The following is a 22,865-nucleotide window of genomic DNA, read 5'->3' as shown; positions in this document are numbered from 1 at the left end:
AGGTAGTCACATGGAGAATAAGCGGAGAATTTTATACCGAACGTGTATAAACAACGCGTAACAACAAATTTCATTCTACGTACATTTTCCATCAATTTAACTCGTCTAATATTAAAAAGCATATAATTCTTTCAACTATATTTTATTTCTATTACTGTTTGCTAACTATGAAATGTGCAGAACATATAATACAGCTTTGTATCTTGTCGTACAGTATTTATCGCTCAAACGCCTCCTCTCAACGTGACCATAATGTTACCAACATGTTGATAATGAAAATCAAACGTTGTACGCTATTAAAAATCTATCGCAAGCTGAAATTAATTAAATGTGGCAATTTATATATACAGAAACTAGCAGTTCTGTTCGAATTGTTTTATCGAAAAATTAAATTGGTAAAAATGGTAGCTCGAGCAGAGATTTGTCGGTTATATCTGGTTTTTAAATCAAGAAAGCATGACAGTAATCCAACAATGCAATAATTCGTCACGGCGTTCAAAGTAGGAAAATGTCAGACGATCTATTCCAGAAAATAATTTGAATATTTCTTAAGAAGACTCTATGAAAGAAAAGAAACTTCAGCCGGTCGACTGAAAAGGCTATAAATAAAAGTTCGATATTACTTAATGTCAGCTTTAATAATGGAGAGTACACTTCCGATTGAGAATGGAGCGATCGGCTTTTAGAATATTGCGACGAAACAAACTTTCAACGATGAACAATTTCACGTGGACTTTATACAATATTTTGAAACTTTGTGGAATATAAATTTTCATAGGTGAAATTACCTTTTGTATCATGTCATATAATTTATTCGATCGAGTGTTCGTAATATAATCCTTTTAGGACAGACTATTTTAGACGGTATATTAAATATTATTTTATCATCTCAAACGATATTAAAAATATTACGAATACTTTTGAAAAGCTTTTGATGTTGAATAATTCTTAGCTATATATTATTTTATGAACGCCCGATTAAGTAAATTATATTCCCTGTATTAAATTATCTTAAGCAATTTAATTTTAAAATCCGGTAGAGCTTAGGATAATCTTAAATTTCCAAAGGCTATTTTACGAACATTAATTAAATAGATTTCCTACTCGGCTACACGACGAAAATAAAACACAAAACGATGCAATTTTTCAAACGAGCTAATACCAACAGCGACACTTGAACAAATTTAACATCGGTTACAAATTGGATCAACAGCAACCATGACACAGAGAAAGGAACTACACTAGCCATTCCGAAGGACAATCCGCTTCGATACGCAGTAAATACATAGTGAAACGAAATTTATGCTATTCCATTAGAATTGAAGATATTATCAAGCGAAGCGTCATGCAACCAATGTTACCATTGAAAGAAAATAACTGTAATTGTTTGGCGATCTTTTGACAGAAGAGCACATTTCCATAGATATTTGTTCAAGAACTATTATTTCCATTTAACTTTCTAACAGTTTCGCCTCGCTCGATTTCCTTTCCAAATTAAACTTTCGGAATTTTTCTATTTATTGTTACTAGCGTTATTGAAGGAGAAATTTTATACCAAGCTTCGTTTGTTCATTTTTGTGTTAAGATACTAATAAATTCGTGACAAACGGCACTGTGTCTAAATTCTCGGGTGAAATTTTATTGTCATTTTAAGTGACGAAGCACTAAGGTCGGTACCTGCATTTACAATGACGGAAATACCGAAACGTTTTTCCTTCACGCTGAAGGAAGGTTTCCTTCCTGACAAATTGCTCTAACAGTAATCTTATCCCGGTATTTACTTCTATTGTTTACGGTGCTGAATCACAACGATCAGCCGTAAAATGGAATTCGTTTCTATCTAGAAATAGTGAATAAAATTTTACAGAATATTCGATATTTTCAAACGTTTATAATTTTGCATGAAATAAACGAGGTATAATAATTCTAAGGCAATAACAAATATTTAAAAAATCCTGCGTTCCTAATTTCTTCACCCTGTGTCAAGACAATTGCCTATTAGTAATTTAAATTATTGTTTGAACTGTTGAGCTCTTCGATATATTCATCGCGAAATTGTAAAGTATAATCGTAAAGTATAATTCGTTAATGCTGACTCATGATGCACGTATACAATGAATAATGTATTAAATGTATGTATATTTATATCGTATATATATAGGTATCTTAGGTATCCACAATGATTATATTATGTTAACTATATTAAATTTTAAACGTTGCTATTGTAATGAACATAACATATGAGACAGACGTACAAATAAAATTGAAAATGTCTAGATGCTATCTTTTTTAATGAAACCCTGTATACATTAAAGATTAATTTCCAATAAAGATTCGCCTATCATCAACGAGATGCTATCATGCGCGTTGATAGTGGATTTCCAAGACTGAATTTTTCATTTATTCATTTTCTAATTACTCGATTACGTCAACAAGGATCGATTACCGAGAAACCAGCGAATGAGCAATAATTCGTAGATTTAACTAATATCATTGTTATTTTTATTTTCCATATGGAAATTTCAGAGATTGTGCTTATCGTAACCGTCATTTAGTATATAAAGATATATTTTATCGACTCGGACATTCACGATTTATCCTCACTTGCGGCATTTAATATATAACGGCCAGATTGCTCGAATTGTCATCTGAACACTGCACGAATGGATAAAGTGTTATTCAATTAACAGTCTGTCCATAAATTATCATTTCTAGCTCTGTTATACAGCGTAATGTTCTCGTGGTAATAATTATTCTAACTTACAAGTATGTAAATAATTTGTCAGGTAAATGACTTCGAAAGAAGGTACGATAAAAATAGAGACATTGTCCAGATTGAAATTATCAAATAAATGAAATTACTCCAATTGAATTCACTTTACAATAGCGTTAGAATCATTCGCAATAATATTTTTAACATAATATAAAGAGTGAGACGAGTTTAAATTAAAAATAGCAAAGTCTATATACAGTGGCTACACATCCTTACATTTATGATACTATCTACATAATGACTGGTCAGATCGAAATTTCTTATCATTTAATAGCATCGCTACAAAAACGTGATACAATAAAAATGAAACGAATCTGATAAAAAAAATTAGTTTTATTAGAAAATACATAATAATCGCATATACTTTATTAATTCCCAGGGAACATTTACGAAAAAAGAAAAAAAAATAGGAAACAAGAAAAAAAGGGCCATTCGAATTTCTGTTCTCTATAATAGTTGTTCCTTCACTCAAGTAAAGAAGACAAATTAAACCTAAATTTAAACGCGCATGAAAACTTATCCCTCACGTGGAACTTCATTCTTCTTAAAGTTTAGGTTCCCTTTAGTTTTCATTCTGCCCTAACAATCAGTCAGTCCTTCGTTCGAGGTTTGAAGCTTCACACTTCATTTCTAACGCAACAACGAAAAAGAGCTATTCAAATTCCTATTCACGCGTAACTGATCTTCCGTTCCAGTACAGAAGACAAAATAAATCTAAATTACAACGCACATAAAAATTTACCCGTCATATAGAAATAAAGAACTTTATTCTTTCTAAAGTTAAGGTTCCCTTTAGGCTTCATTCTGCCTAAACAATCATTCCCTCGTTCAACGCCTGAAACTATTTTCCCGCCTTATTTCTAACGAGACAAACGAAACGACCGTTGATTCGTTTCTAATGAATCACCCAGTACACGCGGAAACCGGTCGTGCTTGATTCAACGTTCTCTAATAACGGAAAGGGGTTCCCGCGTTCAATGCTGCGCCCCTGGCTCGACAGCCCCCCACTCCATCGCATCATGGGCCGCGCGCGCGCTGCTAAAAGTGCGTCAGACAGGTTTCTTGCTCTGTTCGTTGCGAACGCGCTTGGCACGTCCGACTGCTGCGTGTCGTGTACAGTACACACGTAGCGAAAACACTTTGCCTCGACAAAGAGACACTGGTCTCTTTGCACGCGATTATATGAGCTAAGAGTCACGGTTATATCTCGGTCAGACATTTTTCTCAACGTCGTCGCCTCGATATATCGATCCGAAGAACGGTATTCCGCATCTTTTTTTTTAACGGCAAACCGAGGATTTTCGCGCAATAACGCGGTGTACAGGTTACGCGATATTACTTGCGCGCGCGTAATATTGACCGATGCTCCACTTTTCCGTCGGCTATACAGCCCGCTCCGACGCAAGATCTTTTCAATGAGATCGCTTTTCGATTTTAACGTGTGTTTCTCTTCTGATGAGACTCCGGGCAAAGATGGTTAATGAAATGGACGTCGCTTGGGAATATGGCAAATAGGAAATATTGGTTGATACTAAGCGCGCCAAATTCGAATCGACGGAGGAGATTTTACACGAAATGTAAAATATCTTTAGTACGACCTAACACGGCTAATATATACGTTGATTGGAGTAATTCGAGAGATATGTTGCAACGAATTATTACCAAATAAACTCTTGTTAAAGCAATTTCATTTGAGAAAAGAAATATTACAAGCACGAAACATTTTAAATATGTCATGACTTTCGATGCTCTTCACTGAAATTCGTAACTGTTTGCAACGTGAAATTTCGAAATTATTGCAAGCTTGCATCTTTTACGTGTTTATTACAGGCTACTTAATGTTGAGTTTAATACACTACTATCCTAAAACTGCGTCTCACAATTTTCCTTGAAATTATTTTTATTTCCAACACTGCTTTAAAGCATTTGATAATTGAAAATCATTGTATCAACATGCATTTACTGCCCGTTACGTGACATTTACTGCACGTTCATTCTTTGATTACAACATATCCTCGTGAACAATGAAACTTGGAGCAACGATTCGAACAAGCGTGGATAATGTAATATTGATGTGTCGAACGATACGGCTTTTTTCGATTCAATAAATTTTCCGTGTCGTTGACAGATGGCACTGACGCTGCTACGCAGATAAAAACATGCAAACGTGGATTAAAGACAAGTATTTTTGCTCGTTAGATCCTAACTACCATGTGCATAAACGAGTTTTTGCTAGATCAGGACAGTAGATTATTCGATCCTTATCGATCGTCGATAACAATGTATCTGTTGTGCGATAACGAACGATTGCACAGTGTGCGCGTTAATCGAGAATATTTAAGTTAGATTATATTTAATGAACGTCCGTGCGGCTGTTAATTAATCAAAGAAACCTTAAGACGAACTTGATACGCTATAATATATTTATTTCACATTTATTTGAAATTAATTCCCTACCTTTCCAACGAAAATTATGAACAAGAAGATGAACGACAAAAGAATAAAGAAAAATTAGGCACCATTTGATTCATGGCGAAATAACTTCAAAACAATAAACTTCTATCTATCTGATATTCGTTAGTCAAATTAAAAACAAAATTTCAAAAGACCTGTCTTTGACAAGTACATATTCTCTCCGGCAATACGAGTGCAATTAAGAAACAGAGATGAGAAAAAAATTGGAGCAACTCAATTTAACTTTATAATCACATCGAGATTAATTTCCAAGAGAAATAAGAGGTAACCAGATTGAAAAAAGAGAAGAATAAAAATTGAATGGTTAAAGTAAATAAGTATGCGATTTGAATAATCCGAGACGCGCCAACGAACCAACCACTCGTGTCATAAATATCGTGTCTCACCCCTAATCTGCCCACCACCTTTTCAATACGAAGACTTGATTAATGAAAATACGTTCGCGGTCCAACTTTCATCTCAAACTCTTATTCATAAAAAAAATCAGCAGAACAGTTAAAGTACCATAGATCCTAATGACGACGACTCATCGCGAGATATACAGGGTATCTAGTAATTAATGGTACAGCCGAGCATAGAATGATTCTTCGTGAAAAAATAAATGGAAAATGGAGAAAGAAAATTTTTCGAGACGAACGATTTTGAAAATTAGCCTGGAATACACGTGTACTAACTGTGAGTTTCGACTTAATGGACTACTTTTTTCCACTGCTCTTTGTATTTATAAACACGGGTTATAAATATTATCTGTTTCTTGTCATTGCTATTATCATACCACGTGTATTATCGTTTCTGTATATCTCTATGTACATACGTCTACGACATACATATGTATGTCTACCATAATAGAGACAGAGGCTCGTTACAATTCTAATGAAATTTCAGAATGTTTCGTGTAACGTGCAGAATAAAAGAAACCTTAAAAGAAACCTGATATGCTATTTACTTCATACTCTAAATTAATTGACTATCTTGCCAAGGAAAACCGTGAAGAAGAAAATGAACGAGAAAGGAATTAAACGCAACAAAACACATAATGTTCTTTAAATGTATCTACAAATGTTTCAATACTTTCGTGAGCCACTGTGAACTTAACAATGTGATTGATTAATCATTCCGCCGAACCAATTTGAACCAATTACCACGTGTTGAACGGAACACAGAAATGTTCCGATGCTCATGAACGGGGGATGTATATCCGACTAACAAATTGAAAAGCTCTCTGTTAACGCGAACGCACTATATTTAGCCTTCGCTGTCTTTCTAATCGACCACGCGTCTATACACTGGGGCGACTGTGACCGTTTCGCTCTGCTGCTGTCCGCAATGCAATTGGACTGTGGAATTTAGTGCAATCTGCGTTCCGTTATACGCACGCGCGTTTTGCTTGTGTGCGACTTAACAAACGCGAATGGTCCAATCGTTTGAAACCGGCGAACACGCGCCCGATCCTTGCGCGATAGACTCTTCCCGCTTTGCCCGTAAAACCCTCGTTTTTCCAATGTAACGCAGGTCGTTGCACCAGACATTGCATAACGTTCACGGACGATCCGCTGCGACTAATTTCGTGCAATCACACTATTCGTCCATAATCCGCAAGGATCCGGTGCGTGGAATCGTCACCATTTATTAATCTACACGCTTGCTGCGCTACTGAACGACTGCTTGAACGCGATCGTCATAGTTATGAAATCGTAATACGCGATAAGTAAATTTGAAAATAAGAAAAAAATACAGTGTAACGTCGTCGGTTCTTATTTTCAATTTATGGAATTTATCACTGTGAATTTTTACAGATTCGTCTAACCCTGCTGTTCCTTTCTGTAGGATACGAAATAAAAGGTATAATATTGCAATGGAGGTTTTATATTCAAATTTTACCTTTCATGTATCTTACATTCTTGAATAAATGAAGTTATTTAAAAATTTGGAAAAATTATTGTTAATATCGTTATACTATAGGCAGCAACATGTCAAATGTGTATCTTAGTATGACTTTACAATTTATCCTTTCTTAGATGTAATATTCTATAATCGACTATTAGAGTGATTAGTATTTTCTTGACTCGATAATATTATCAAAGGACGTTATATTTGTCAATACATAAAAGGATTTTTGTTCTATATATATATAATAAATAATATTACTCACACAAGTATTATAATATTCTCAGAATTTCATATTTTCCTTCACCGGGCCATATCCCCAAGAAACAAACTTGAAGAAAACATTGGGCGAACAGCAGAGTTATCATTCTCTGTTTTCTTTTGTACTAAATAACGTTTAAGAATTATGAGTCACAATGAGAAATTCGAATATTCTAATGTTACGAAAAGAAACGGAGCTAGAGTCAATTTATCACTGATTCGTGCAAAATTCCCTCTTTCACCGACAGTTGATTCGCACTACAAATGAACCAAGAGTCTTTATATAACACGCGAACCGGCTTTTCCATAAATGCAACACCCAACGAGTTTTACGCCGCGATAGTTATTCCGCTTAACTTGTGATTTGTGCACTATGAATTTTGAAGATAAACCGTAATATAGGAAAAAAAAAAAAAAAGAAATAAAAACGTTCCTCGTTACCATTTCGCAGGTAAACGTATGTTATACATACTATTTCTTCCACGAGCGTGGAAATTAAATATGGCTAATTAAAACATCGTTTAGCATTCATACAACGATAAACGTTTACCATCGTGATGTACATATAATTATTATATGAAATCCAATTAGACGAAAATTAATGGTCAAACCGTAATATGTGTAAAAACATACGTAATTGTTGAAATTGTTTACCAGAAGAGCACGTTTAAAGACTTCTACGGTTATTAATGGTATCGTTCTCACTTTCGGTACCGAAAGCGTGGAGCGAAAACCAGCATTGTTTCGGAGAGACAGTAGCACGCGGTGCAATATATACATATGTGGCGCGCATCGAGTGCGTGGAAAAAGGTACGCAGATACAAGTCGACGACCAGAAGCGGTACAGTCACGGGAGAAAACCAATCGCGAGCCTAGGACTGTCTATCTCTCTTACACGCTCACGTAGACACGTACACACACAGGGCCATTCATTCTCTACGTATCTCGCTCTGTATTTCTCCTCTCCCTCTTTCGTTAATATCCGGAGTAGGGGGGAAAAGAACCGATCGTTCGATTTGCCAGCACCAGCTTCCTATCTTCCACGATGTGTGTGTGTGTTCGCCTTTACGTTACATGTGCCGTGATCAAATTACGATTGTCGTGTTGGCTATCAACCTTATATACATACTGAAATAAATACGAAAAGAAAGAAAATAAGGCGATACACGCGGGGCCAACGAAAACACTGTTTCACTGCCACTGTCGAGCTCGGCGATAAGATAGTACATAGAGAGCGCACCATTATTTTCGTATCTCTACGTAGCACACGTTGTCCGCGCGCACAGCGAAGAAAAAAGGGAGAGAGCCGCGTGTATATACATACTCCGTTTTGCTTACGAACCTTCGGAACGACCGTTTCGAACAACACGAATCGACATTGACGCGGCGTCACACCACGCTGCAAATTGTCGTCTCCCTCCCGGCGGCACCGTGCTTTTTTTTTACTTCCGTGCACACCTTGCGTACGATACCGCGAACACACACGATCTACGAGGTAAAAAACGACGATCGTGATTATTCACGAAACACTCGCCGCGACATAGACTAGCACGTAATTTTTTAACTAATTTCGAAGAAACGTAGCGGACTTGTAATAACACCGGCACGGCGTGTGCGCTATGGTGGCGCACCGTAGTCGGTTCCTCGTTGCGAGGCGTCCCGATGGGAACGAGGATCGCATTTTAATGGGGCGCGGCCGTATGAGAAAATTCTTAATTACCTAAATGCACTCCTCGATCATGGGGGATGGGTCTGCTTTGCCTCACCGTGACGCACACAACACTCGATGCTCGGAAACGGGGGAAAGGAAGAAAAACACTACACTCTACGCGACACTGGAAAACTGCACCACCTCGGCGGAACGCGAACGAATCTGCCTCGTTCTCTCTCACGTCCGTTCTCGCTCTATTCCGTCGATGCGCGGCGCTGTGCGCGCCGCTGCTGCGTGTTCGCTGTGCGACATCAGCGCCACCGAGCAACGTCTGTCGGTATTATGCGCAACGCCGCCACGCCATTGGCTGGCCAATAGCGCGACGGCTTTGCCGCTTGCCTCTAGAGCGCGCGCTAAATTCGAACGTTGATTCTTCTAGCTGGTTATAGCCACGACACTATTATGTCAAATTATAACGCATTACGACAACAGTGTGTGGTATTGAATCATTCTGTCGACCCAAATCTTTAGTTCAGGTGGGGAAATAAATTAAATTCAGGTGCTGTATCATAAAGTTATTGCGCATACAGTGGCTCGTGAAAGTATTTAAATATTTATTATGGAGAAGACTTACGAATGTATTATGTATATTATATGGAACTTATTGCAGCTCCATTATTACTGTTGTGACACGATCATCACGGTTATGTCTATGAAATTTAAATGTAGTAAAATAACTTATTCATAAAAGATTTTTACAAATGTATGTATGAAAATATTAAAAACAAATTTATACTTCTACATTCTTTTGTTCTATATTAATTAAATTACGATTGTTATAAATCGCAGCAAGAATTGTTTCCTGTTTTTTGAAGATGTATTAAGAGAAGCTCAAACCGTATCTTTTTTATGGAACGATGTTTGCTAGAAACACTGCGCAGGTGAAATTTCATGTACAATTTATAAGTATTCCATGCCATGAACAACAAATTATTTAACATATATTTTCTCCCATTTCGATACGTTCATTACTTAAAAAGCAAAGAGGAAACATTTTATCCACTCCAAGCTATTGCTGCAAAATTCACGGATCACGTAGTATTGTTTAAATCGAAGACAATAATCGATAGCATACAGATATCAGAGTGTTGCTCGCTGTTTGCTATACCCTTTCGCTAACAGTGAAAAGTGGATCGCCTTCCATATTCCTATATCGCATAACATAATATAACGCGTTCAAATAAACATAGAAGCAAACGGGCGGTTCAGTTCTATTTGCGATGCATTGTCAATACAGATGATATTAAAATTGCACCTCTATGGCGTTAATTTCACCGTGTAATTGTAACGGTGTGCAATTCCACCGAAAATCGACGTCTACGATAATCGACACGAATCAATGTCCATAATAATTATTGTAAATCTCATCTACGAACAATCACCGTGGAAAATCGTTTCGTTGAATTATTAGTTACCGCTAATCGTACCGCGATCTCTGTACAGCTGATTGATTTTCCGATCGAAACACGATTGATCGTTGTATTCGGCACACGATACAATTTTCGTCGCCATTCAGCTTTCTTTCGTTCATCGAAAGTGTTGTACGTCGTCGAATCGAAGCTGATAATGAAAGGTGGGAACACGTGGTAGTTCAGACAGAATGGTCGAAGATGAATGAGAAATCTTGACCTCGCACGTCCGGACCAACCGTGACGTCGTATTTCATGGCTGTTCTTTTTTGTTTTCGACTGTCAGCGAGCTGGAAGTTCGTAGTGAGCGGCCCGCGACTAACTATTTTTGGAATTGATTGCTCAATCAATTTGGGCGTTTTAGGTTCCGTAGTTTGTTTCGGGCAATCACGTGTAGATCAAATAAACTTGAAAATATTGATTGGCTTTTTTTCATAGTTTAGTTTCATAGTTTTTCATGTTTAAGTTATTTCTGATATAGATAGAAGAAGAGAAATGGTAATTTTATTATTTTATCCACGCTATAATGACGTGACTGGTATAACGAGCTGATTATAATTAGGATCTTCTAATCGTGAGATCGGCTCCCTTCATAGATAGATAGTTTCACTTCAGCCTGGCGGTATCGAAATAGGATTTGGCTTGGAATTCTTATAAACGTTTTAGTATCGCGCATAACTTATTACTGAAAAATATCGTTCTTCTTAATATCATATAAAATCTGAATTCACGTTAATTTACATATCATGCAGAACAATTGTTATTATATTCATAGCTATTTCGCAGTATCATTTAATGAACCAATTCATGATAGGTTGACCTTTTAGCAATGACTCTCTCTTCTCATAGCAAGATACATATGTATGTATAACCGAACAACTCGTTCGAAGTTAACGCGAGAGTAACGCATACTAAATCTCGCTTTAAAGCATCAAACATCCCGTTTTCATTGAATCGTCCCATGATCGATACAGAAGGGGACGCGTTTCCTCTGAGCAAGCACAATGTCAATGGAAATGAACTCGCGAGCCGAACAATTCCTTGCGATTCACAATGCTCGTATCGCGCGTCGCAAGTCGGCCCCGCGTAGCTACGCGTTGTATCGCGTTTCAGCGATTAAGAGGGATCCTTTCTCTTTATCCTGGCTCGACGGTCACGTAATAGAACGCGAGAGAATGGCCGTTTATACGTCAAGTTTACAGGATATAATGGGAAGGGCCACTGGCGACAAATCGATAAGCTTGTTGAACAATAACAACGCGCGCGGAGTCTGCCGAGGGTTTGCGACCCTTAGCCACCGCGTTTCTATCCGGCAAGGACCAATCGTCCCTGGTAAACACTTTGCACGATTTGCCGAGTGAATTTTCTCTCCGACTCCTTTCGAGGAAACGTTTGTTTCACGAGCTTCCACCGATCGAGGGCCGCTCGAGCACAAATTCTTCGATGAGCGGGTAAAATAATAAGTCCGATTGCGGAACCGCTTCTCGCTTCGCGAAATGCTGTTATTCTTGTCGTAGAAGGAGTTTGCAGAGAGAGGTCCGTGGTATTTTATGGGGGGATTTTAGTCGCACGTTACAGTGAGCTTTAACACTTTCAAAATATATAGCAGTCTAAATGAGATTTTTATCGGGATTTTTATTAAAGGGTTTTATTATTTTCTCTCCCTCTCTGTCTCTCTTTCACGCGCTTTCTCTATTTCTTTTTATTCGTTTTAGATATTTTAGTATGTAGTACGTTTTAACGAAGTAAGTATCGAATATCTTTATTGGGAAAGAATTTCAATTTTTACTCGTTCCTCGATGTTATTTCAACTGTATACCAATTATTGTTCAGTGTATCACGTTTATTCATAAAGTAGAATTTGATTTAACGAATAAATTAACCTCATAGTTTAATTATTATTCAAATATATAATTATTATTCTAATAACCTTGTTCTTATTCAATACGATATTTTATCCCAATAAATAGCCACTCGAACGATCATTCTACTTAAAAGATTTTTACTCCCATTTTATCGACGTACTTCTATTCGCATTATATCTCGTTATAGCTTTACGTAAAATCATGTTAACGGCTAATCGTAGGTTAGAAGCATTTTTTATCAATTTTCCCTCGAACAGGATCACCACCTTACATTCAATTTACAAAATTCACTCGCGGAGCTCTACTTGCTTCATTATGAAACTTGTTACTCATTTCATTACGTAACTCGTCAAACGTAGCTTGTAACTTGTTACTACGATAACGTAACTAGCCTGCAAGAGGTACCGGATGACAAAATTGCTATCAAAACTCGTGCATTTCGACGCTTCTTTCGAGCTTGACAGAATCTGTCACATCGGCCATATTCCGGGTACTCGGGCGGCTCATAATTTTCAACGTATGGCGCAACTGTTCGTTATAAATGCCCGTGGCCAGACTATTTGAGGTCGAGCGTGCAAAACGCGTGCAATAAATGCGCGATTAATTAAACGTTACTTTGCGCGTTCCAGCGTCACCCTGCAGAAGAGAGTATCCATTTTGTTCATTAGCAAAAGAGGGAGGGGGCCAGGGGTGATGTTGTTTGCAGAACATCCTTAAATGTAGCTACGATTTCCCTTACGCTGCTCCATGAAAGGCCATTATGACGACAATGGCTTGCCATGGGTAATAGCGCGACCAGGAATTTAATTATCATTTTAGGCGGTGCGGAAAGCAATTATCGGCAATTCAGTTTGCAATGGCCAATGGAACCACGCTCGAGGACCAACGGCAACCGCCACCTCCCGCTTTCTCTGCTCCGACTGCAAAAGAGCGAGCTCATTAGGAAGTACTTTTCTCGGCGACGATGAATATACTGCCGCTTTAAGTCTCTGTACACAACTGGAATCAGCGTTCAGGCTGAACGAAACGCGCGCAAGTACGCTGATTAAATAAATGTACCGTGGAAGAAACGGTGGTTTGTTGATGACGATGGTTTCTGGGGCTTGTCAAACGCGTTAAACTGTGGCGATGAAAATACGTGGTATTAACTCGGCGGCTGTACGCTGGGAAAATGTAACATAATCTATAGAGAAACAGAGAGAGAGAGAGAGAGAGAGAGAGAGAGAGAGAGAGAGAGAGAGAGTCTAGTGTGAGTATACACCTTGACGGTACGAAATTTATGCAGAAACTCTCATACATATATGTTACGTAGATCGAAGATTGATGGGAAAGATATGAAGTGTGTAGGAATACAAATTAGTAGTAAAAACATAGGCAAGTTTGTAGGCAAGTCAATATTATACCAAGCTCATTTTTGTACCGTGTATACTTACTCACTTCCTTCATACATAAAGTTAAAGAATATGACGATTTTTATATCGGACCTCGCTTGTAACTAGATCGCTAACTACGTATAATGATGCTAGAAATTTAAGCTGACAGATACGATGGAAGAATTTTCATGGCGAAAGTTTGCATAGTAAGGTCGCATTGCGATATAACGATAACGTATCGATGCTTAAGTAATCTTTTGAATAAATGTCATTTTTAATATTCCTGCGGTTACACGTGTTCAATAAGAGGTAATATCTACGACGTAACATGATAAGTGGTTAACAATGATTTTTTGATTATCAAGGACCCGAACATGTTAATAAAACGTTGAGAAGCAATTACTTGAAAATAATTGGCAATAAAGAATGTCCATTCAACAATAATTTGCGAACGTTTCTTTATTTTTCTCATTAAACAGCAGCAAGAGCTCATTAAAAAGTACTTGAGCGAATATAGCATACGCACTTCAAACTCGAATGTAAGACGTAATTTAATGATATGTTAATATCTATCAACCAAGAATTGTACTTTACCAGATTACCAAGAATAATGATGCATGTGACGTTATTAAAAGCATTCGTAATAATTTATTTTCGTTCCGTGGTAAAATGTTGCACGAGATGATTGATAGTAAACGTTATTAACGTTCTTATAGGTAATAATAATAATTTACTCGCGCAAAGATTATTTATTATTGTAATCAAGGATATTGACGTGTCAAACTTTAATAAATAAATATATTGAATGACGAAGAATTAAAAAAGCCAAGAATATAGAAAATATCCAAAATAAACTACACGTTACAGAACTTCTTGTTTCGGGTGTTCAAGAAACCTCTACTTAAATTTCATTCCCTTTATAATATTCGCAAAAATATAAATTTATACAAACACGTAAAATATAAATTAATGCGAGCGTATTCTATTCAGGGCAAATGATCATCCTCCAATTCCACGATACATACAATAAAATATATCGACTGTTGAATTGTTGATTGTTTCAAACTTTTCCAGTAAACCAATACAATTAAAATGGCGGAGGTTCAGAGAGTAGCTGCGCTATCTCTCTCCCCCTCGGTCGTTCCATATACTGAAAAATCGCGGACGGTTGTAGCGTATCGAACAGACACACGTCGCGTCGTTTCGACGGAATCGAAGCAGGAGGCTGTCGCAATATGGCCATGGATCCAGTAAAACGTATAACATTTTCTGAATGGTTAGAAACCGGGATACATCTACGCTTGGCGACACAATTCTCGAGATGTTCTCCATCGAACGCGTTGTCATCGGTGAAACCACTGGCAACGTACGTACCGATACCTCCAGTATCGTTTCTTATATTTTTCAGTAACGCGCCGAACGATCGAGAAACTATCGCTAGCGAGATATAAACATTTGAAAAATTTAATTTAATTCCCCATCCAGATCGAAATCTTTTTCGTTTGGTCGTTAGAACGAATTTGAAGATATAGAAAATGTGCATCAAATGTGCAAAGTCCAGCACATTTATTATAAATAATTATTACAGAATATCTACAGTATAGGATATTTTATATAGTTTTTAATATCTAAAACAACTAAATCAAATTGCCTCGCCAGATTGAAATCTCTTCCGTTAGGCTGAATCTGAAGGTGTAAAAATACGATCAAATGCATAAATATATAGAGTATCCAAAGTATAATACTCGTTAAAATAGGTACTTATTAACAGAGAAAATAATTTTCAATTTACTGTCGGATTTATAAATTATTTTCGTAATAGTACGAATATAATATATTCGTAACTCAAGTATAGTAGTTTATGTTTTCGCTTCTAACTGGTCATTGGATTAGAATTGACACATTGTACCGACACGTATGTTGTATCACTTCGATTGTCTACATAGACAGTACTATTGACGTAACTCCGTCGTGTTTGTCTGATTTTGTGCGATTTCGACGAAATGAAAATTGTGCAAGTTCAAGGTATTTGCGAAAATGGATAATTGGATCGGTTTTGTTATTTATTAATAACTTAACAATATCGCGTTATAGATTTCAGAAGCAAAACAACAACAACTTCGAGGAGAAAATTATATAAATTCAAATGTTACACGTGTACGTTATAAATTTGGCTCATCGACAATAAATATTATATCTAGACGCTCGAAACCTTGAAAATTAGTTTCCGCGGGGCACACGGTACATTAATTCGTATTAAAATAAAATTACAATTGGCGAAACAAGAATTATACGTTTTGAGGCACGTAGTCGTGTGAATTTTCACAAAGGGACAATGATCACGTGAGAAATGCTAAGAACATTACCGGCGATTATTTCGATATTACTTTATATTAAAACGAATTAAATCACCGCGTTAATAATTGAATTACATGCAGTATCGATTGCGCTTGTTATTTATAATTGGCGCTATTGCGTTAATTTTAAACGAATATCGCACTTATTTGTAAATTAATTTATAAATGAATTTCCTGTAAAGATGAATTGTGCCATTTTACCGTCCTCCGAGGTTTACTGTTATTACTGAAATTAAGGGCTGGTTCTTGTATTATCTACGTTAAAGCTCGGCTAACTTCAACCGCGGCACAGTGGTATGTTGAAAGAATGCTAATCCTGGGGTTTAAACCTGATTCGAGGCTTGCCAGCGCACTACAAAATTATTGTCTACTATTTCACTCCCTTCCTTTCCCTTCCTTGCGTCACACGAAACCGAACAAAAGTCCAGAAATTTTGTAATGAAATAAACCAGCATTACTGCGATGTATGTATGACCAAATACAATGGCAGACAAAAGAAAGTTTATAAAATATAAGAAATATAACAGACACCATAATTTTACAAAATGGATTTATATTTAATAAGAGCAGTGAATAAATAGGATGGACGATTGTTATTAATATGGTAAAAAATATTTAGCATCATAGTTCTACCCGCTACTATAATTTTCAGGAAATTTATATTAAAATATGCATTACGTAACACTTTTACACCTATTAAACTTCTATATAAATAGAAATATAAATCTCTTTGACTGAAAATTCTGTGATTATGATTTTTCTCCAATTTCTATACTGTACACTGGTTCAACATCACATAAGAATATCGAGAATATGTTGAATTTGTTCTCATATTTCTCTGGCACTTAAAAAGAATTAGGAAGATTAGAATGGAAATGATACGAGATTCGATCTTTATCGTTCGAACAACGTTTGTCGACGGAAAAAGGGCTACAGAGGAAAGATGCAATTTTTCCGTGTGCCTATCACCGTCTCGTTATAGTCTCTTTATGCGTACGCGACGGATACGAACGAGGACCCTCGCTCGCTTTATTGACTTCTTGAAGCTCGTCTTCGAGGAGTAACGATTTGCGTTCTCTGGCTCAGAAGAAGGAAATGTTCTATATGAATCGAAGGCGAAGCCGAGAATTCAATACCAGAATTGGTATTTTAAATTGCATTCTCTGTTGCATGGATTTTTAGGAACTCTAATATCAGCCAGTTGAAAAAATGGAATTTGTCGTTGGAGTTTTATTCTTACTGTGAGTTGTATAAAATAGACGAATTAAAATAATTCCTTTTGTAGAAACACTCTTAATAATCCAGTCTTATTTCACGTTTTTAATGTTGCTGTTATGCTAGAATTTTTCAATTAAAAGAGCAGCTCCTAAACAAATTACGTATAACTTTTTTTCTAAATTTAAGACCTACAAATTATGATATTTGTATGTATCAACTATAATTTATATTTATCAACTTCAATTCTAATCATTGACAGCGGCACCGATTTTCTGAATTCCGATTGAGACAGAAACTTAAAACAATGAATCTGAACCAAAGCATAGCTTTCTGTCTCAGCGATCTTCAACCTTTTTCATCTCGTGGAACACGTAAACTAATTATACTAAAATTCTGCGGCGCATCAAAAAGCATATTATATTCGGCTCAAGACAAGGCAGTCACACCGAACGGCTGTTGTTTTCATTCGACAATCCAAGGAAAAAGTGGCTACAAAAAGTGAGTACCTTTTCTACGAATCCCCATTTTTGGATCGTCTTTCTATCGCTTTCTGCATTTCATTTTCATGATGCAAAAAGTAGTGCGGTACAGTGGATGACCGAATTATTAAAGTCACAGTGCGAGAATAATAAAACAAGCTCGGCCAGGTACATCTACAATTTGGAGATATCGTTGCATCATAAAAGAGTAACAAGAATTCAGGACAACTGGATTTCCATTTAAAAGCTGATTGTTTTAACGTGAAATCGTCAATCCATGTAGGTGGCTCTAATAATTGGAACCTCCACTATATACGAGGAAACGAAATTTAATGCTTTTGCATGCGATTAACTGATACATAAATACTACACAAATACGTGTAATGGTATGCAAATACCTAGCCACTGTAAATAGCCAGGTATTTAATGTTTTAAACATCCGTGAAAATCGCGGCTCTAGCTCAATCACAGTGTACCTGCATTTTCTCAAGCACCCAATTCGTACCGTAGCCAGTGAAAGAATCTTAAAACAAAGGGTTAACAACCCTCGGAAGCCTACCCTCCAAAACCTATCCCAACAGCCAGCAGAAACGAAGAAGACTCGAGACCTCGGCATCGAATCCCGAAGTCAGCCTTTCCTTTCGCTGAGTAATTTCAAGCGTTGGTGTTCGAGCTGACCCACGTCGAAAGGCAAGAGAGAATGAGGAAGAGATAGAGAGAGAGAGAAAGAGAGGGTGAGAGACAACTGCCGACGTCACGCAACTTGACCGCGAGAAGAGGGCCGAGAGAGAACGGGGTTGAGAAGCCAGAAATGGAGCTCGACCTCGTCACCTTTCCTCCCCATTTCCTCCCTCGAACGCAGACGGCTCTGCTATTCTGTCTCTCTCTTTCTCTTTCTCGTTCAACCCCTGACACGACGAGTGCTCGTTCGTGCACGCACTAGTCCGCGTCACGACGACGAAACCGACACGACGACTGTTCCGCCAGAGCCAAAGCTTCCCTCCCCTCGTTCCACGACCCCTCACAGAGAGAAATCCGCTGAAGGACGTTCAGAGCTTGACGGAAATGAGGCGGCGTCTGCGACCGCGACGAGATTTCGAGTTGGACTGGGGTTTCCCTCCCGGATACGTCCGATAAAAAAATGCCAGCAGGTCGACAGGGGCGAAGTAAGACTCGTCGACGCTGCATCGATTGATACCGAAGGACTTGGTCTTTAACGAGCGAATGGCGCCAAAGCTTTCCGTTTTTTAATTTGCAAGGAAATTGGCGAGGGTAAAATAAAAATATAGTTATCAATTATCCCATTTCGAGTAATTAGCAGCAACTTGGAATAGAAATATACAAAATATAACAAAAGGAACTCTATCACAAAAAGGGGGCAAGCATCAATACTATAGTTCACGTTATAATCAGTTAGATAACAGTCTTAATTATATATAATATATATTATATATAATTAATATAATAAATCTATGAACTCTTCGAGTATATCAGACACTACTAAGCACACACGCGGACAAAGAGAGATACATAAAGATTGAGACATACAGAGGTGGAGGAAAAGAAACGCGGAGAGAATAGAAAAGCTTCGCGTGGCCCAAGGCCTGCAAACTCTTTCATCCAGAAGCCATTGTTCTCCGCGCTTCTTTCCCCTTTTTACCTCTGCCTATTCCTCTTCTTCCTTTTTTTTTTTCGTCTTCTGCACGGTTTTAAGGCTTCCACGGCCTCAGTCCGCCGGCACCTTGACCGGCAACCATGTAATCGCTTGTTTAATCAGGCCTCGTTAGAAACAACCTCAGGGGAGACGTCGTCGTCCTTGTCGTCGTCGTCGTCTTCGTCGTCTTCGTCGTCGTCGTCGTCGTCTACGTGTCCCTTCGAGCAGATGCTTCTAATGAAATTCTAACGAGTACGGATATCTTCGTTAAGTGGATTATAATTTCCGTATTGTTCGCTCGGACGGTCCTCCAGTTAGAACAGCTCGGGTAAATCAGACTGACGGCCGATAATGCGACGACAAGATGGCGACGTAAATTTCGATCGAGCCAGTTTATGCGGCTTTAACCGTGCACCGCGTTTTAACGGACATCGCTCGCCGAGTTATCGGGCGAATGCGTTTAGCACATCGTACGTGTGAATCTGCCTTGGTCGTAGTTGTTCCGGTTTAGTTGCAGTTTGTCGTGCGTTCGATGATTTGCGAAACGGCCGAGGAGAAATTGTTGGTCTAAGTGGCACGAAATGAAACGACTATGTGATATTGAAAATTGAAATGAAATTGGAAACGTCACGGTGCATTTTTGTTTGAGTTGTTGCGTGAATGTTTCGTATTGTATTTGTTTTGCAGCGTAGTGTTGCTAAAAAGGGGATTGCATTTCACGTATATGTCTAGGCGCAGTTTGATTCGCCTGTTATTCTAGTTAGACGCGATGAAAACATTTCTTTGTTCTAAAGTAAGATAAATATTCTATTTTTGTCGGATTCGCAATGTCGAAATCCAGTTAGAACGCGCATTCTTCGTATTCGTCAGTTTACTAGAAGAACGATAAAGTTCGCCGATTCTGCGATTAATCGATGAATTGATTCTACAATGAGAGTGTACTATTATTTTAACTAGTAAAATTATACTGTTTTAGAAGAAACATCGATTAGAAATCTGCTTCTACGTATTAGCTTTCGAAAAAATGTACTCTTCTCAGTCGTGGAACAATCTCTGCCAAACAAACGACATGTAAACTTTAAATTACTATTTTCAGGACAAAACTCTGTTAGAAGCAAAGATTCGTTCGACAGTACACTTCCGAAACTCGTCAAAGCGTGTTTCGCAGTATCGCGATACTTTCGAAACTTGCGAACAATTTTCTCTGGAAATTACACTCCGTGGAAGTGGAAGCTACCCCCGGATACGAACGAGGAAAATGGCAATTTTGCATTCTGTCCGTTACAGGTTGTTTCATTAACGAAAGCTGTTTCTCAAGGATCGGCTGGCTAAAGGTTTCTCCATTTATCCGGAACGGACGAAAGGTTTCGTGAGCCGAGAATTTTGGCGGTACTCCGTTCCAGCTGGCAGCTCGGCCACCGACCTATAAATCACGCGATTCCCATCCTCCATTATGGTTAATCTCCGCGCATACATTCTGTCTCTTCGTGCGTCTGACTTCGAATTTCCATTCCACGTCCGACGTCTCATCCACTCCATCTTCCGATGATTCCCGAATCAACGTCAAAACGAGATTTATGAAACTGGTTTGCCACGATTCGCGTCCAAAATCTGATCGTTGTCTGTTTTAAGATATTTCATATTTTCCTTCCAGTCGGACGACCTTCTTAGAGAAAAATTTATTCGTTTTGAAGGAAATTTTAAAGAAAATAATTAAACGACGAAATGATAAAATCATCTCCTTTGTCGATTTCTACGAGCTTCATGATTCTACTAAATTCAGAGGAATTTAATTTCAGTAGCAGGCCACATGTATCACAGGTCCGCGTGCATATACTGCATATGCATTCGATAACTTGTAAGGTAAATATGACGGCCGTTGCATGTGTAAACACGTGCCATTGTAACTTGTCTTCGCGTCTCGAGATCGCAGATGTTCGAACTCTGACGTTTCATCTGGAAACTTATAGAAAATTCCACTTTTAAATTTGTATCCTGTCATTTTCTCAACACACAGGCTCACGGAAACGTTCAAACGTTTGTGCGCACCTATTACGAGTACGTTAATGCGTGTTGTACGAAACATTTTGAAATTTAATTAGCACTGTTATGAAACTCGATTATCGCGATTATGTAAACCGATCTGAAAATACACATAGAAATTACAGAATGTTTAATACAAGTACATATTTCGCAGAGATTACAAAAGGATTAAAACGGTCAATTGTCGATTGTATTGATAAACCTGGATATTCAATGGGACCATCTTTAACTTTGTCGCGATCCTCGAATTTTACGTGTTTCTTTTAATCTTTTAACACGAACTGTGTAAAATTCAAATGAGAAATTACACGTATCAATATTCTCTTGCTTATCTCCTTCAAGCTTGAGAAATCGTCTAATGACAGAAAAATATGATTCGGTTGAAAATGTCATGTTAAAAATACAGGAAGGCTACTTATCTATATATTATACGTTTAACATGGTTATTTATACTGCATACTAATTCTTTGCTAAATATGTATTTGCAAGAAATATCTTGCAAGTTCTATGTGCGTCTTCAGATTGGTTTCAAACTTTACAAATGTAATCATGAGGATCGTGCCCCGTTAAAATTTTCTATCACAAGTTCTATGACACTTGAAATAACTGGTTACCTATTGACTTTATTAAAAAATATTTCGGACAAAACTTACCATATTCAATAGGCCTGATTAGGTGAAATATGGTTTGCCCCTTTAACGCCTTATATTTCTTAGATTATCGAGATAATCTTGAGTTTTTGATACGGCGACGTATATTTCTTATAATATTAATCGATTCAGCTCTGACATTCTCTAAAAAAGAGAAGAAAAAGATTAATCTATTTATACCGAAGATATGCTAAATTAAATTCCTCGAGTTCAACGTATGAAAGACGAGGGAGGACGCTAGGAACACTTGTCTTCCTCCTCTGCGTATTATTTCTCGCTCTATTCCGTTCTCCATTTCTATTTTTCTTCTTTTTCAAACAAGATTTTTTCTCATTTCTTTACACGTACCGTTATCTTACCTTCTCTGATAGTTCGCTGCTCTTTGTCCATTTTCCCTTTTTCCCTCATCCTCTCCCATTCTGTTGCACGTATTCTTTTCCTTTTGTTCCCGTTTCACCCATACCATACGCGAGTTTCTCCTTTTTTCACCCTTCGTTCTCCCTCACACAGACACATAAATACTCCATTTTACATTCATTCGCCCGCCTCCGCGTTCTCCTCTCTTTGTTGGCCTCTCTAATCCGCACGTACAGACCGGCCGAATAAAAAATAACGAGTAATGTACATGCAATAACTCGCGCGTTCTTTTTGTTTTTCTTATCTCGGTATTGCAGAATTTGCGTCTAAAAATAAGCCGAATCGATTATTCG

The 22,865-nt window shown here is 37.7% G+C and overlaps 1 protein-coding gene across 5 annotated transcripts in view; it reads right to left on the bottom strand.

Annotated features, from left to right (window-relative positions):
- LOC122575859 (poly(rC)-binding protein 3) overlaps positions 1 to 22,865 on the bottom strand; it is a 188,371-nt gene that overhangs the window by 94,857 nt on the left and 70,649 nt on the right. The window contains exon 1 of one of the 5 annotated variants that reach the window (XM_043745340.1): positions 9,117 to 9,318. The exons of 1 other annotated variant lie outside the window; for it this stretch is intronic. The gene's annotated coding sequence lies outside the window, so the exon portion shown is untranslated. Of the gene's footprint in view, positions 1 to 8,738; positions 8,892 to 9,116; positions 9,319 to 22,865 lie in introns of those variants that run through there. 3 more of the 5 variants (XM_043745346.1, XM_043745345.1, XM_043745342.1) reach the window with 3 other exon arrangements.

This window comes from Bombus pyrosoma, linkage group LG15 (genome assembly GCF_014825855.1).
Source record: "Bombus pyrosoma isolate SC7728 linkage group LG15, ASM1482585v1, whole genome shotgun sequence".
Taxonomy (NCBI): domain Eukaryota; kingdom Metazoa; phylum Arthropoda; class Insecta; order Hymenoptera; family Apidae; genus Bombus; species Bombus pyrosoma.
The sequence above is the reverse complement of the archived record's forward strand: the minus strand, read 5'-3'. Positions and strand labels throughout refer to the sequence as shown.